We start from the raw sequence: 15,055 nt of genomic DNA on the forward strand, positions 1-15,055 counted from the left end.
GCAATTTTCACATCCATCGTTGCAAAGTTTGGCTGTTGTTTGCTTTTGCAGACAAAACGCAGACACACTGCGGTGACACAGTCTGTCAGTTCTGTCTTCTCTGTGCAGGATGGCTGTGGCTCCCCTGGAAGGCTCCGCCCTCTCTCTGGTGGCCCTCCATGGAGTGGCACACAGCTGCCTGCACTTTAGGCTAATTTGTTTGAGCTGTATTTAAGTGGTTCTGTTTCTGTACTCTGTTTCGGGGTGTAGCTTATTGTAGTTCTTGCTCTAGCACATCTTACTTTATTTGATATTCTGGTGTTGTGTTCTGTCATGTTGTGGATTTTTCCCACCTAGAGTGGAGCTTTTTGTTAAGACTTCTGGTTTCTTCTTACTGTGGCCTGTCGTGTGGGTCATCCTGATAAATCCAATGACATGCCGAGGCCGACTGTTGACGTCATGAAATGAGCGCCATCTACAAGGAGCGATAGCCATGCAATGCCTCAGAGATCAAGAAGTCTTACTTTTGGGTAGGAAAACTAACTTGGAAAATAATTATAAGGTAAATTATAAAAGTAATTTATTATCATATATATATATATATATATATATATATATATATATATATATATATATATATATATATATATAAATTAACTAAACTATATATATATATATATATATATATATATATATATATATATATATATATATATATATATATATATATATATATATATATATAGTTTAGTCTGAAAGGCTTAAGAAAATCATGATATAGGCTCCGAGATGAAATTCAAATGTTTATTTTAAGTGTTTTCTGTACATTTATGCTGTGGTTGTATGAGTCATGAACTGTTAAATAACCTCACTAACCTTTTTTCCAATGCAGATTCTAACTCAAGAAGAGCAGGATCAGAAATAATGTAAGAGTTGATCTTGAGACATTGTTTTAGCTAAAAAATGTCAGAGTGGGTTAAATTGCTGATGAGTTATTTTCAGACTATCTATAAAAGATGATATAGCATACAATTTGAATTGAATTGTTCTAATTAGCAATTATTGTTTCCATGAATACAAGGAATTGCTTTGTGATGAGCTGTATGAGCAGCCCAACTAGATAAATCCTAAATCTGAAAAGTAAAAGTTATGGTGCAGAAAACCTACTCTGAGGAGTACAACTTTGTACCAAAAGTTACTTAAGTAAATTTAACAGATCAAATGTAACTTGTTACTATTCACCTCTGTTCACAGCAATTATAACAATACAATAACACTACTTTTTTTTGTCATAAAGGAGGTCTTGCATGGGAAGTCATGGGAAACTGCTTCGGCCTTCAGTGGTCATGTAAGGAACTGCAACATTTGGTGTTTCACGGATGGATTAATTTTGGGAACAGAATGTGGTTTTTGGTTTACAAAATGCTCCACAGCATGTTATTGAAATGGTAGCATTTTGTTCTTTTGGTTTCTGTGGCTGCAACACATTTATTGGCTGCATTTTTCATGTGTACTTGTGAATTTAACAGAGGTATTCAGTTTCCTGAAGGAAATACCTTAGGCTCGCCGTCACCCCAATGGTGATGCATCATTTTATAATTGTAACACTAATCACCTAACATAAGTGTGGAAAAAAAAACAATGTTTGTGTATTCTTGCAAGGAAAACTGTCAGAAAAGCGAGTATACATGTATCTTGCCAGTCCTCATTTTGTATTCATAAGGTTCATTTTTTGGTGCATTTCGGATGTTTTTTTCTGGTCTGACAAAGCTATGACACAGATTTGCACAGAATAGTATTTTAAAATTCATGGCCTCTTCACAAGCATTCGCTCCTCCACTTCAGTAGCTGTCACAGACTCTCTGATTTTATCTGCCATGTTTGAAACAATCACAAACTGCTCTCCTGGCTGAAGTGGCTCTTGAGCAATCTGTAAGATCAACGTTAAGAGACAGTCAACAAGACTGAAACAGGGGTCTGAATACTGAATTCACAAGAAAAACTGGCCTGCTATTATTTTTCAATTGTCTTTTACCTCATACTTTTTAAAAACGGTTTCCATGTCTTCGGGATCACAGTGGTCTGCAGAGACCTGACACAGTTGTGCGCAGGTGAAACAAACAGTCAGATTTGCGAGGAAAATACTCGTTTCAAAAGTGAGCCTTGGCTATTTTTGTTTTTCTCCCAGAGTTCAAGTTTCTTTTACTAGACATGATGCACCAAAGTCTTTTTTTTTTTTTTTTTTGCTATGCAATTCCAGCAGTGTTTGGATCAGGTCCACAGCCTGCAGCTGTCTACCCATCCTCCTGTATGGCTGCTGGCAACAAGCCTTCTTGCCTCCATGTTTAGGCTGTCCATAAGCCTGTCTACAGCCGAGCATATGTTCTCGCGCAGCTTGTGTCAAGCATGGCCTCTGCTCAGCTTCAAACCACACACATAGGCTGCTAGTTAGCTTGACGTAATTGTGTAAATAAATAATTCAGTTTTCAATTCGCTACATGACTACGTTAAAAAATAGGAACCAACGACTTGGACAGGAGCTGGACAAGTGAGAGGAATTCACGGTTAACCACTTACACATTAACAGCCTTGTTGACCTTTGTCACAGTAGATTTCACCTCTGGAGAGCATGATAACAAGATCCCTCAATGTATATTCTTATTTTCCCTCTTAATAATAGGTCTGTCTCTCTAAATAACGATACTTCTGCACACAACATTTCTTCATTTTCTGTGTTAATGCAAGGATTTTTGTTTTTTTAGCTTAGATTTCATTGGATTGGTTTTGATTGTCAGGTTTCTTCCTTGATCTTTGCCCTCTCTGTCAGGTTTTGTCTTTATCAAGTTCAGTTTCCCACTTTAAAAGAAATTCCTATTCACCTTAATTTCCCCCCACTCACACAGTGACAGTCAAGTATGTCTTTTGTTTCCTGCATTTAGGTCTTCCATAACCACTATCCCTGACAGTCAAGGCATTCACACACTGCAGAGGCGCCTGCAGTTGCAGCAGCGGTTGATGTTGCCATGGAGATTCACTTCAATAAAACTTGGGAGTACTAATACTCTAGATTGAAAACCTCATTACTTCACATCTGAAGAAAATCCTGAGATTAATCCTGCTAAAGATGATGTACAATGCAAATGACTCACAGTCAGATACATATGGATCTTAAATCTGTGGCTAACTGGTGTTTGCAAATGTAACTCTCCTGAAAAGACAGAAACGTGAAGAGCTGCTTTCAAATCAAAATGCATGAAAAAAGGCAGTTGAGATTTTTTATTTAAAAACGCATTAAGCATTTCTAAATGCAAAAGTTGACTAACACATAAAAATAATCTAACTGGTTACACTCTAATTTATTCGCATTCTTCAAATTAAACCAAAGAGGCGGAACAGAAAGCAATATTATAATATTATCATGTGTATGCTCACCTTTAAATTGACAAATATCCACATCATTCCTGGGAATTCTAATCAACAATACCAGTGAAAAAATTGGAAATTTGCAACCTGCTCCTGCAGCACCAAACCAAAAAACTCGTCCTCAACTCCTGCAACCGAATCAGCAGCTTTTATGATGTGAACACTAATTATTATGATGATTAAATTTGTGTGAAAGCCTGTAGGCTCACTGGATGAAAAAAAAGGGGCAGCAGAAACAGAATTGATGTTTTTTAAAATTTTCTGCCAGTTTAAGAAAACAAGAAATGCAAAATGTTTGATTTATTTATAATTAATGCTTTAAAAACACTGCCTGTTTGTCCACTTTCTTCATAAGAAGCTCTCAGTTGCATGTGATAAATGCATTGGTAATGAGAATTTTGAGTCAAAATGTCTGCTTCCCCCGGTTTGTCCCAGGTAAGGCTGGCGAGCAGGTTGTCCGGGTGTGCAGTGTGGGGCGGCCATGGGTGGTCCCGGCCTGCCTCTGGGGGTGGGGTCTCAGGACTCCTGGGCAGTGGCGTGCCTCTCATCTGGGCACCGACGTGGGTCTCGTGCAGTTTGGGCATTGGGTCTGGACATGGAGCACCTTGGGCCAGGGGGGTCTTGTGGGTGGTTGTTCCGGGTTCTTTGTTTGACGGTGGGGCTCTTGAGTGCCTGGATCGGCCGGGCTGTTACGCTGTCTACCCCTAGTTTGGGGTGTAGGATGCCAGGCCTCCTGCCTTTGCTCATTGTGATCAAGGTACACTATAAAAAGCTAATTTTTATTCAATCCACCTGCTTATTCACTTTTGCACAAATATGGGCATGGATACTGTTTTAACACCCCTCTTCAAGAATATTGGTTCTGCAAATCTCCCGTCTACCTGTCTGTGTGAATGAGCCTTGTGAGATAAATCTTTAAATAGCTGTGTGCAGACTATTTGTTGGTGGTTGTAGGTGTGTGTATGTGAGATTTAAGTAGTGCATTTTATTTATGACACTCTTATGGTATGACCATGCATTATCAACATATTTAGATAGCTGTTCCAAGTAGTATTTTTTTGTTATTAGTTTGTAATACTAGTATTCTCATACCTCTTTGTATTTGAGTTTTGTTAGGTGATGCAAAAACGGAAGGACACAAAGCCTAAGTTCACTAACTTTTACAATGCCAATTTAAAGGCAGAAACTTGCTTAAGTTTTTTAAAGTGGAAAGGTATTTGTGTTTTTTGCAAGTTTTACCTTTTCCTTTAAGGTGTCCTTGTTTAAACTCTTTGCCAATCAGCTCATGGTTCTTTTGTAAAATTGAATTTGACACTCAGCACTGAGCTGACTAATCTTTGGTTGAAATCAGGCCTACAATGCATTAAAGTAAATGTTCCCTCCGGGCCGTGGGCCCAGCCTACTGAAGTTTGAAGAAGTTTAATGTTTAATGAAACAGACAAGCTCAGGATGAATCCTTTCCTGGGGGAGGATCATTCAATGCCAACTTGAGCTCCATTTTACCTCCCTTCTGGGCCTATTGTGAAGAAAAATGATGCCCCACTTGCCATGATTTGGATGGGGCATGCTGTGATGCAAATGAAAGCCATATAGCTTGTCTGCCAGGGCTTCCACCCAAAAATCCTCTGGTTGCAGTGAGAATCTCTGCAGCGTTTTCCACAGACCATTAGCCTTGGATTGATGTGAGCTCCAAACTTCCACTTATTTGATCAAAGCTAACCAACAACCTGTAACGAGGGCTCTTTGAGGCTTTTGTTATTACACAAAGCAACTGAGAGGCTCATTCAGGCTGATCATCTGCTGCTCTGTTTCTCAGCTCGCAGACTTTAGTATTTCCTTTCTCCACAAGGATGACACTGAATATGCCAAATAATGAAAAAATGACAAAAAATGAAAAACAAGCAAAAGAAAAGTAAGAGGTATACTCAACAGCTAAAGATAAAAAGATTACAGTGTGAGCAACTTCTTTTATCTATTAGTATTTTTACTACCTTGGTTTCTGAGTGGTACAGTGTTTTCCAAAAACTTGAAAGTTGTGGGTTCTAGTCCTTAGTCAGGTTAATAGACATTTATACACCAATCTCTGGCGCCACCTATAGGACTCTTGGAAATGAAAAAAGAATTCTGAAGTGGGACAAGCGCAAGTCCATCCACCAAAGTTGTAAAAAAGACATGCATTTATGAAAGCTGACATTTAAGCTCATTACAATTGCTTTAACCCTTAAATACCAGTTTTTTAGTTCAAGTGTTGACGTTCTATGATTAACCAAAAGCAGCTTTTCTCAGTCAAAATCCGTTGATATAGGTAAATTGCTTAAATAGTCAAAGAGTTACGTGCAATATTTCCTGTCACCAATGACAGTTCAGGTATTAAAAGGTTAAAGTTGTCACAAAAAGAAAAAAAACAATGGAAAGATCACTGAAACCTGACTGTAAATGTGATAAACTTCTAGGTGAAATCTGCATTTTTAACGGTAAAAGGAATGGGAAATTTGTTTGAAGAACTGCAACATTTGATCCCTCTGGAGTTGTGTTATATTTGGGAATCAAAGGTTAGGGATTGGTCCAAACGAGGACCGGTCTTGACACTCAGCATTGAGGGGATTCGGTCACTAAATTGTTCACAAGCCGGTCTGGGATGGCCATACACCCCCCCCCCCCCCCATACCCCCCCCCCAGAGATGGATTACATACTGAGAACAAATTTGACTCTGAGGTGTTCAGGTGTTAAGTAACATGCGATAGAAAGCAGGTTTGCTTCCTTTTATTATAATTACTGTTTATTTAATCGGGACAAATACATAAAAACATAGATCATTGCATTGAAACTGTCATGATTTGTATGACGTAGCAGACCCAGATGCTGGAACCCGGAAGAAAACTCAAACGAAGAATGAAAAACTAGGTTTTGATTTTCCGGCTGGAAAAATCAGTGGTCTTTGGAGTTCATTTCCTTTCGGCTGGTGATCAGAAAAGGCAGTGGGCTTGCTGTAGTAGGAGTTCTCTTCGTGGCTGTGGCAAGAGTCGTGGCGTAGCTGGAGCGGAGCGTTGCAGGAGACGAGGTAAGGCAGCGGCAGATCTTGGAGAGGAATATTCCAGGTGGACACTCGTGGAGCTGGACCTGAGAGCGAGACAACAAGCCGAGGTAAGTCACGAGGAGGTGACCAGACTAAGCACCGTGAAGGGCAACGAACTGGGCTGGATCTCCTTAAGAAGGCGGTGAGCAGATGAGGTGAGTGTCAAAGCTGGTTCCAATCATCAGAGCAGAGGAGAAAGGAGGGGGTAGGAGATACTGCCAGAGGCTGTTGGGGCAGCGGACGGCGGGCACAGAAGACTCTCCTGAACAGGCTTGATCTGGGAAACATTGAATGAAGGGTGTACCTTGAGTGCCACAAACGGACACAGGATGGATTAATGACACGCTCGATAGTATAAGGTCCGATGAAGCGTGGAGCCAGTTTACGTGATGTAGCCTGGATGGGGATGTTCCGAGAAGAGAGCCAAACCCTCTGACCAGGCTTGTACGTGGGTCCCACCACCCTGCGTCAATTCACGATGCGGCAGTTGCTTTCCCTGGTGCGCAGGGAGGTGTGAGTGACCACTCTCATTGACCAGAATGAGTCCTAATTACAGCAGCTAGTGCTCTGCAACAGGTTCTGGTGTTTCTGGGTTTTCAGGAAACCCATCTGATGTTCAGCCAACATGTGATGAAGATCATACAATTTCTGCCATTCAGTAATCAAAGATAAAAGTTTTTTTAAAGGGCACCACTACTGCCGTTGCTAAGACAGTTAATTAACCTTCCTCTTTGTTACCTTTTTGGGGATCCAGGTTTTTTTTCTTGGTATTACCTAAACAATTTGTAGTGCCTAAACCTGAAGACCACAGCCAGATCTGTTTACCGGCTTGATACTGGTTGTGCAGATCAATGTTAAATATTGGGTTTGATCAAGACAAAGCCTTACAGAAAACTCTACTGAAATGTTAGGATTCTTTTGATAAAATAGTGATCTTATTATCTCATTCTTACACTGGTGAATTTCTTGCAAAACCTTATATATTTCCCGTCTGCATTTTTGCCCGGTAAATTGTGACATTCTCACATTTTACTTGTCTGTGTGTGTGTCAGCAATTGATGGTGTTGGACCCCAAATTGCAGGAGATTACTTAACAAAATCTTAAAGCTTAAAAAAAATCTATTAACTAAGGGCATAACTAAAATGGTGACAACAGCAGATGACCTGACAAAAATGAAGAGGAAACTAGACATTTAAATAGACTAAGGACGACTGACTTAACAGAATACATCTGTGGATGATTAGCAATTTATACCTGGTGCAACTGTGACAGTGGTAAACACAAACCCTAATGACACAACATGATACGAGCCAAGACAACATACCTAACTAGAGAGGACATTTCTCAGTGTGTGCAGTGAGATACCAATATCTTGCCAGAATGCACCATTCGTTACACGTTTATTTAGAGAAATATTCGTTTTAATTCTCAAGCAGTCTTTGGGAATTTTGGTTTGGATTTTAATTCATACACAGTCAAAGTAAAAATTATAAATAAGAGCAAAATGTTGATCATGTTAATTAATGCTTTACATTTTGCAGAACTGACACATGGGGAATCGGGGTTTTATTCCCAGGGGGTGCAATGAGCTTCGTGTGGGTTCTACTGCCTAACTGTGTAACCTCAAGGGTGGTCCCCCTGTACCGGTCCCCAGCCCGGGTAAATTACAGGGGTGTTTCAAGAAGGGCATCCTGCATTAAAATCTGTGCGAATCAGTGGAAGCTGTTTTGCTGTGGCGACTTCTAAAGGGATCTAGGAAAAGGCAGGGGTGTAACGATTCATTGAGTTTTGATTTTGGTTCATTTTGAACAAACCAATTCAGTGACCTTAGATCCAGGACATCTTTATCCAAAAATGTGATGGCACTTGGTAATTTTTATGTCCTGGTAAAATAGACCCATCTTGTCTTAATCCATATGGTATTTTCCAATTTCGATTCGATTATTGATTTGTCTCATTTTGAAATGATTTTTTAATCACATAGGTCAATGTAGTTGGATTCTGCCTGAGACAGATCAATCTGTTTCAATCCTAGGCATAGAAATCCATTGATGGATTAATTGCAACACCTCTAGCAAAAGGTAAAAAGAAGACATAATTGGAATCACACCATTAGGCAAAAAAGGATTTTCTCATCATGTTAGTTGGTAAACCACTTATTTGACACATTTTCATTGCCTACTGTCCGTTCTTTTGTGTATTTGCTCCTTTGCTTCTAATATTTTCAAACAGGTGAAATCTTTATTGCATTGTGCATCTGAGCAGGTGAAACTAAACCAGAGCTACATTTCAGAGATCTCTTTTTTCCCACACTAAGACTTCTTTATTTACCCCTCTTCGTTCTGTTTACAAAGGCAGCTACAAAACTAGGTGTCGTGAGGTGACACAGCACACCTCCTACTGCTATTTCCCTTTATCTCAGTGTGTTTCCCCCGATCATCCTCAGAGGTGGAGGTGAGTTCCGGGCTCAGAAGCTGAAGCAAAACAGTTTGTTCACTGATCTCCTGCAGATTAACAAGCATCTTTTTTTTTTTTGTTGGGAACATGCCAGCAGCTTTATTTATTAAGCTGAAGTATCTTTTTTTGTCTGTTAAAACACGCTTGTTTTCTCCTGCATGCCACATGAACTCACATCACCTCGCATTTCGATTTTGTGACTTTCCGAGTAAGGTTTTAAGAGCTGCATTAAATCCAATAATGTTTCAGGTGTTGCTTTTTTTTAAAGTATGTATTTGTACAATCTTTAAAATTCAGGTCATGTGCCAAATGAAGATCAGTCATCGATTATTAAGCCTTACCGTTAATCTTTGGGTGACAGTTACTTAATGCTATTCCTTCTCAGATAATAGATGAACTTTAGATGCAAAAAAATATGGTTATATTAAAATGTTTGAGCGTGGTTCAATCTCCATAGAACACACCATAAATCAAATACTTGTCCCTAGAGCTCATTTTACACGACAAAAGTTACACGATTTGTCTAAAAAAAAGTGTGATTTTAAACACCGGTCAGATAAAGACAAAAAAAACTAAATCAAGGTATTATAACATTTATTATTTCAGTTTTCTTCCTGAGATACGAATATTAACTCTAAAGAACCTTCTAGGATTACATTTACTGTCTTGATTTAGTGTAAAGCTTGTTAAAACCGCCCTCTTTTTATTAAATTCCTTCGCACAGTCAGATAAATCCAAGAGCAGTGAATTTCATTTTATTAAAAAGATATTCAGATATAAAAAAAAATCTCAATTTTCATTTTCTTTTATAATCTCTGCTTTTCTTCTGTCTTTATCCTTTTAATGCCCCAACTACCATGTGAATTGTAATGAGCAGTGCAACACAACTGCGTCACTGTGACAGAAGAGTGAATTCGTTAACAAGAATCTGGTATAATATTGGTTAAAGGTTAATGCTCAACTGGATGAAGATGCCCTTTTTTATATATATATAACCTTACAGAAATTCTGGATAATCGCTCAAATTACTGGGATTTACATAATTCTACCAGCATTTAACCCCCATAACTCTCATCCTGCTAGCAGGATTTCATCTGCTCCTGCAATAATATTTGGGAAAGATGAATGTATTCTTTATTCAAAGACGTGCTCTGATGAAAATTGTGTTACTTTAAAAATACATTGGGCGGGGCACAAGCTCCCCGCTTTGCCCCATTCTGATGCATCCACTTGTACACGACTAGATCCATGCATAGCTTTGTTTTCCTGCATAGCTCCAATATTGCTCACCAGTTTTGTTGTAAACAGATAGCTCTCAATTATGGGTGATGGGAAGGGGGGACAGGGTTGCCCTACCCACAAATCAAAAGTAGAAAATATTTTGTTTTTTTTGTAAAGTGAATTTGTAATTGCCTATTGACGGTCTTCAGAAACTATGTAATCGAAAATGACGATTTTCTAAAGATTTCTACTAAAAATAGCTCACTCATGATTAAAAGACTACTGGGAATGCTTTAAAAAAGATCTAAAGATGCTTCGAGTGGGATTTTAAACTAAACAAAGCAACAAATATTTCAAGTTGAGTTTTGTCTCGATGAAAATAAGAAAAATATCATAAGATTTAGGATGCCCAAGCTTGCTGCATCGCCTACCGCCGTCTACCAGCCAGCCAGCTGCCTGAATGGTGGCATGACGAGCAAAAGAGTTCTGCGGCGGAGCTAGGAGCTATGTCTAGAGAATTGCTGCGGTATGGCAAAGCAGGAAGCTTGTGAATTCTAAATATTATCATATTTTTCTTATTTTCATTGAGAAAATAATAAATAAATCATTCTTGGTGTTATTTTCCCCTCTTGAACGAATGTGTGTCACAGAGACACGGAAGTAGCTGCAGGAAGCGGCTTTTGCGACAGGATGGAGACCGTACCGGGATGTAAATGAACGCAGACATGATTACCGATGCTTTTGTGCTTTTTAAAATAAATAAATCTGATCTCTAAACATCCTCAGTGCCTTCCATGCAATGTAATGAGACACGCACAGACAGAAATGTGACTAATCACGTGAATAATTATTTCGTTCGCACTAATTAATTATTTCGAGGGATTGGAATATTATTTTGTGGGAACAAGATATTTTTTATTTTATCCATGTCAGGACATGGATAAGGACTCCGTAGTTAAGGGTTCCATATGCCTTGATATATGTCTTGATATAAACAATCTAAGCAAATAAAAATGCCTTGTTGTCTTTTCTGCTTTGATTTTCAGTCGGGTTTTATAGAAAACTGGGCCGAGCTCAAATCACAAAGATGGTTCCAAGGATACACTGACACTGTTTCAACTTTCCATAATGAGATATGATTCTCTTTGTAATTCAGAAGAGGTGGGAGGTAGACTGAAACTAAAAGCTGTTCTGAATGACAACAGACACAGTTTGCTTATTTTCAATGGAATAATTTGAGCAGCACGCTGCCTGATCAAGCGCAGCTCGGCTGCCATCTTTAGCAGTTTGTTGTGCTCTCGGCCGGTGACTGTGGATATTTGGTGCTTCTCCAGGCCTGCTGGTGTATGGGTTCAAGCTGTTAATGGCAAACTATCATCCCATTTATCTCTGTGAGTGCTGGGCTTTTGTCAACAGTCTGTTACTGTAAAAAAGGTTCAGACAAAAGAAAAACAAAAGTCCTCTTGCTCCTTAAGTTGGATCATCACCCAATTTTTAAAAAAAATCAGAATTTCCCTCAGCCAAGACTGAGGGGTTTCCTGCAGTGGTAACAGACAAGTTTAAAACAAGAGCCACAGTCTGGAGGTGAGAAATCATAGCAGATCGTTCTCAGCTTGGTATTGCAGAGTTGGAGGTTAAACTTTGGCAAACGTATCCAAATATTCAGAATTTGACTAAATATATCCAAGCACTAGTCATCAATTATTATATCTTTAAACCTTGATAAACCTAATAATCTAGCTTTGACATAACAGATCTGGGCTAAATGCATAAGTACACTAGGGCTGAATCTGAATTGCTTCTCTACCCCTACGGCTCCTCCCTGTCCTTACATTTATTTCTCCGAGCGATATATGGAAAAAATTGCTTCTTTGAATTTGGATGTTACAACCTTTCGATGATGTCATCAATAGTCAGAGGTCATCTATGTACATTAGCTGCCAGTGCTCAGAAAATACAGAACAACATTGGTTTTATAACTTTAAAAAGTCATGCAAAAACAATAAACTCAATACTTACAATTAAATGTAAACTTCTGTGCTTCAGAGAATAACCTTGGGAAAAAAAATGCGTTTCTCCTCAGTGTCACAAGTACAATGCAGATCACCCAGCCCTAAATCTCAATGGCTCCCCCTTTTAAAAAACTCTTGAACCTTTGAAAGTTTTCACTGTGGCTGTGTAGACATTTTTTAGTACTTTATCAGACCATTAATGAAACAAGAATCAATTGATCTAACAATTTACACCTTTCGTTTTTTTTCATTGAGTGGAATGGAGTGAGGCTGGATGGTGGAATAACCAGAGTACTGTATACTTTGGAGTTTGTTTTTGTCCTTTTATTCTTTAGTATGTTTCTTCTTGTAATCCTAGGAAGTTGTTTTAAGTCTGTTTTTGATTCACCTTTAGATTAGCTTCTTTTGGTATTTTCAACCACACCTGGATCAACCTGTGCCTGGATAGCTTTACCTGATGCTAACATTGGAGTGGAAAAGATTTTGTTCTAGAATAATGAAAAAAAGAATTGTGGTGTCTATGACCTGATTGAGAAGGGTTAGATTTTCATACACTTTGTGTTGCTGTTGCCCTGCTTGGGTTTCCAAAAAATTGACACCAGCCACCCAGACCAGGGGCAGAAGGACCACCGGAGAAGGGTGTAGGAGCACAGAGCGCTACCAGTGACTTGCCCCACCGGTACAAGACCCCACCCACCTGAGGCTCTACCAAATGAGGGCCCTGTGACTGGTCAAGAGTCCTGAGCATCCTCAACCGCAGACAACAACTGGGACAAACCAAAAAAAGGAGCTGATACCATCCACCATGTAGATAGAACTGTTCATCACCTTTTCTGCTTGGGCTTTAGTACTGAATTAGCAATGCCAGGGAACGAAAGCTGTGCTGGACACTCTGCTAATCAACCACAGATACTAACGTTTTATGTTGCAAATTATAAAAAAAAAGTGATGGATGGATGGATGTTGTCACTTAAGATTCCCTTTTGAAAAAAAAACAACTCACATAATTGTTGGACATTATAGTTATTAAAAATGCCACAAATTGCTTTGTTTGGTTTTGTGTTCAAAAAAATGACATCATAAATTCTTTCTTAAGAAAAAGAACGAGATATTTCAGCATCCTTAGAAAATAAATCAGAGAACAGAATGCTGAAACTATGTAAAAGCTGTATGATAAATGAAAAGTTTACAAAAATGCAATGTTTAAAAATTAATTTAACATGAAACAACCTGTAATACAACACTGGGGAAAATTTTCTTTATGTCAAAGACTGTTAGATTTGTAATAAAACACTGGCATTTAAAATGTTGACTCAGCCCCTTTTTAATGGATCCAGTCATTACATTTTATCACAGGTGACAATGCCAAGGCCGAACGGTGTCATTTTATTTCTATCTTGCTGGACGGCTACTATAAAACAAGAGACTTAATGTTTTAATACTATTTTTATGGCTGTGTAGGAAAGAACACATTTCTGCACATCCAAGCTTTAGATTTGGTCCATTGTGAACATTGATTGGTGTGAGAGCCTGAGGATGCATGGAATCGGGAGAAAATGTAGACTTCACCAGCCTGAATATTGCTGTGGTACATATCACCACGGCACAAAAAAGGCACAAAAATGAAAAAATGTGATGCAAAAAAAAAGAAATTGAATAAAGGCAGAAAAGGAAAATTCAAGGCATGGACTTGAGGACTGACATTGACATGGAGCAGTTTTATTCAGTTAAAGGTAGAGAGGGATGTGTATTTGTACTTGTGTATACTTTACTTAAAAAACTGGCAGCGATAGTCAGAACACCAAAAGAAAATTCCATAAAAGCAAGATGAAAGGGGTACAATAATATTGACCGTGACTGGTATTTTTGGCATAACTTAATTTGGTAAAAAGACACTTCACTGAGTTGTGTTCATAATTAAAGATAAAAGGGGAAAAAAAAGAATATTTCTATCAGCAAATGTGGTAAAGACATTAATCTAGTGGGCCAGTGGGAGTGTCTGCCATGAGACTGGGAGGCGTGGGTTTAAATCTACAGTTGGGTCACACTGAAGACTAAAAACGGGATACTGAGCTTTAAAAGAGCTATATATAATGCTTTCCTTAAGCCTTTCAGAGTAAACTAGATCCATAAATGTTTCAATATATTGACTTTGGAAGACTAAAGACAATTTAATTTTTAAAACGAGTTAATTTAGCGAGTTTATTTTCCTACCTGGATGTAAGACGACACGATCTCTGAGGCACCGCCTTTTTGTGTGGGTGCCGCCCATTTCATGACGTCATCCTAAAGTCGGCCTCGGCAGCATGTCTGGATTTCCCCCCACAAAAACATCCGTACTTTTGCAAAGATGGATGTGCATTTTGTGCATATAAAGGGAAAGGCTTTCACAGATCACCGCTAGCTCAGCAGAAAAAGTGTGTGTGTGTGTTTGTTTCAGCCTGGGGACGGTGCTGACAGCGTCGACTCAACCTGGAAGGGGCTGTTCCCCACTTTGTGATGTCACAACGTGAGAACCCACTCAGAGAGCAAGGTTTTAGAGGAATACTCAAATGCATTAATGAATCAAAACAGTGCTTTTGTGAGGAAATAATATTATTTATTAAAAAGGCCTAAATAATGCAAAATACACTTGAAAAAAAAAGTGAATTTTGCATTATTTAGGCCTTTTAAGGGGTTGGATTGAGAGGTTAATTCAGCAAATGGCCCTCAACTATTCATTTCCAGATTTTTTATAATTTGAAGTTTTTTCTTTTTCAATAATTAATCAAACTGGTCAAAGTTTGGCTTCCTGGAAGTTCAGCAACAAGCACTTCCTGTAGATCTTCCTTAAAGCTGTCTGAGCCAATTCCTCCAGGGGTTTTAGGGTGCACAATTTATTTAAT

At 38.7% G+C, this 15,055-nt stretch overlaps 1 long non-coding RNA gene across 1 annotated transcript; it reads left to right on the forward strand.

Moving 5' to 3' along the window:
• Positions 1–240: 240 nt before the first annotated feature.
• Positions 241–3,040, forward strand: LOC110015865. Its single transcript, XR_002874167.1, has 4 exons — positions 241–541; positions 872–905; positions 1,277–1,327; positions 2,919–3,040. It is a non-coding gene; the product is annotated as an uncharacterized LOC110015865 (long non-coding RNA).
• Positions 3,041–15,055: the final 12,015 nt, after the last annotated feature.

The sequence above is a fragment of the Oryzias latipes genome, chromosome 11 (assembly GCF_002234675.1).
Source record: "Oryzias latipes chromosome 11, ASM223467v1".
NCBI lineage: Eukaryota > Metazoa > Chordata > Actinopteri > Beloniformes > Adrianichthyidae > Oryzias > Oryzias latipes.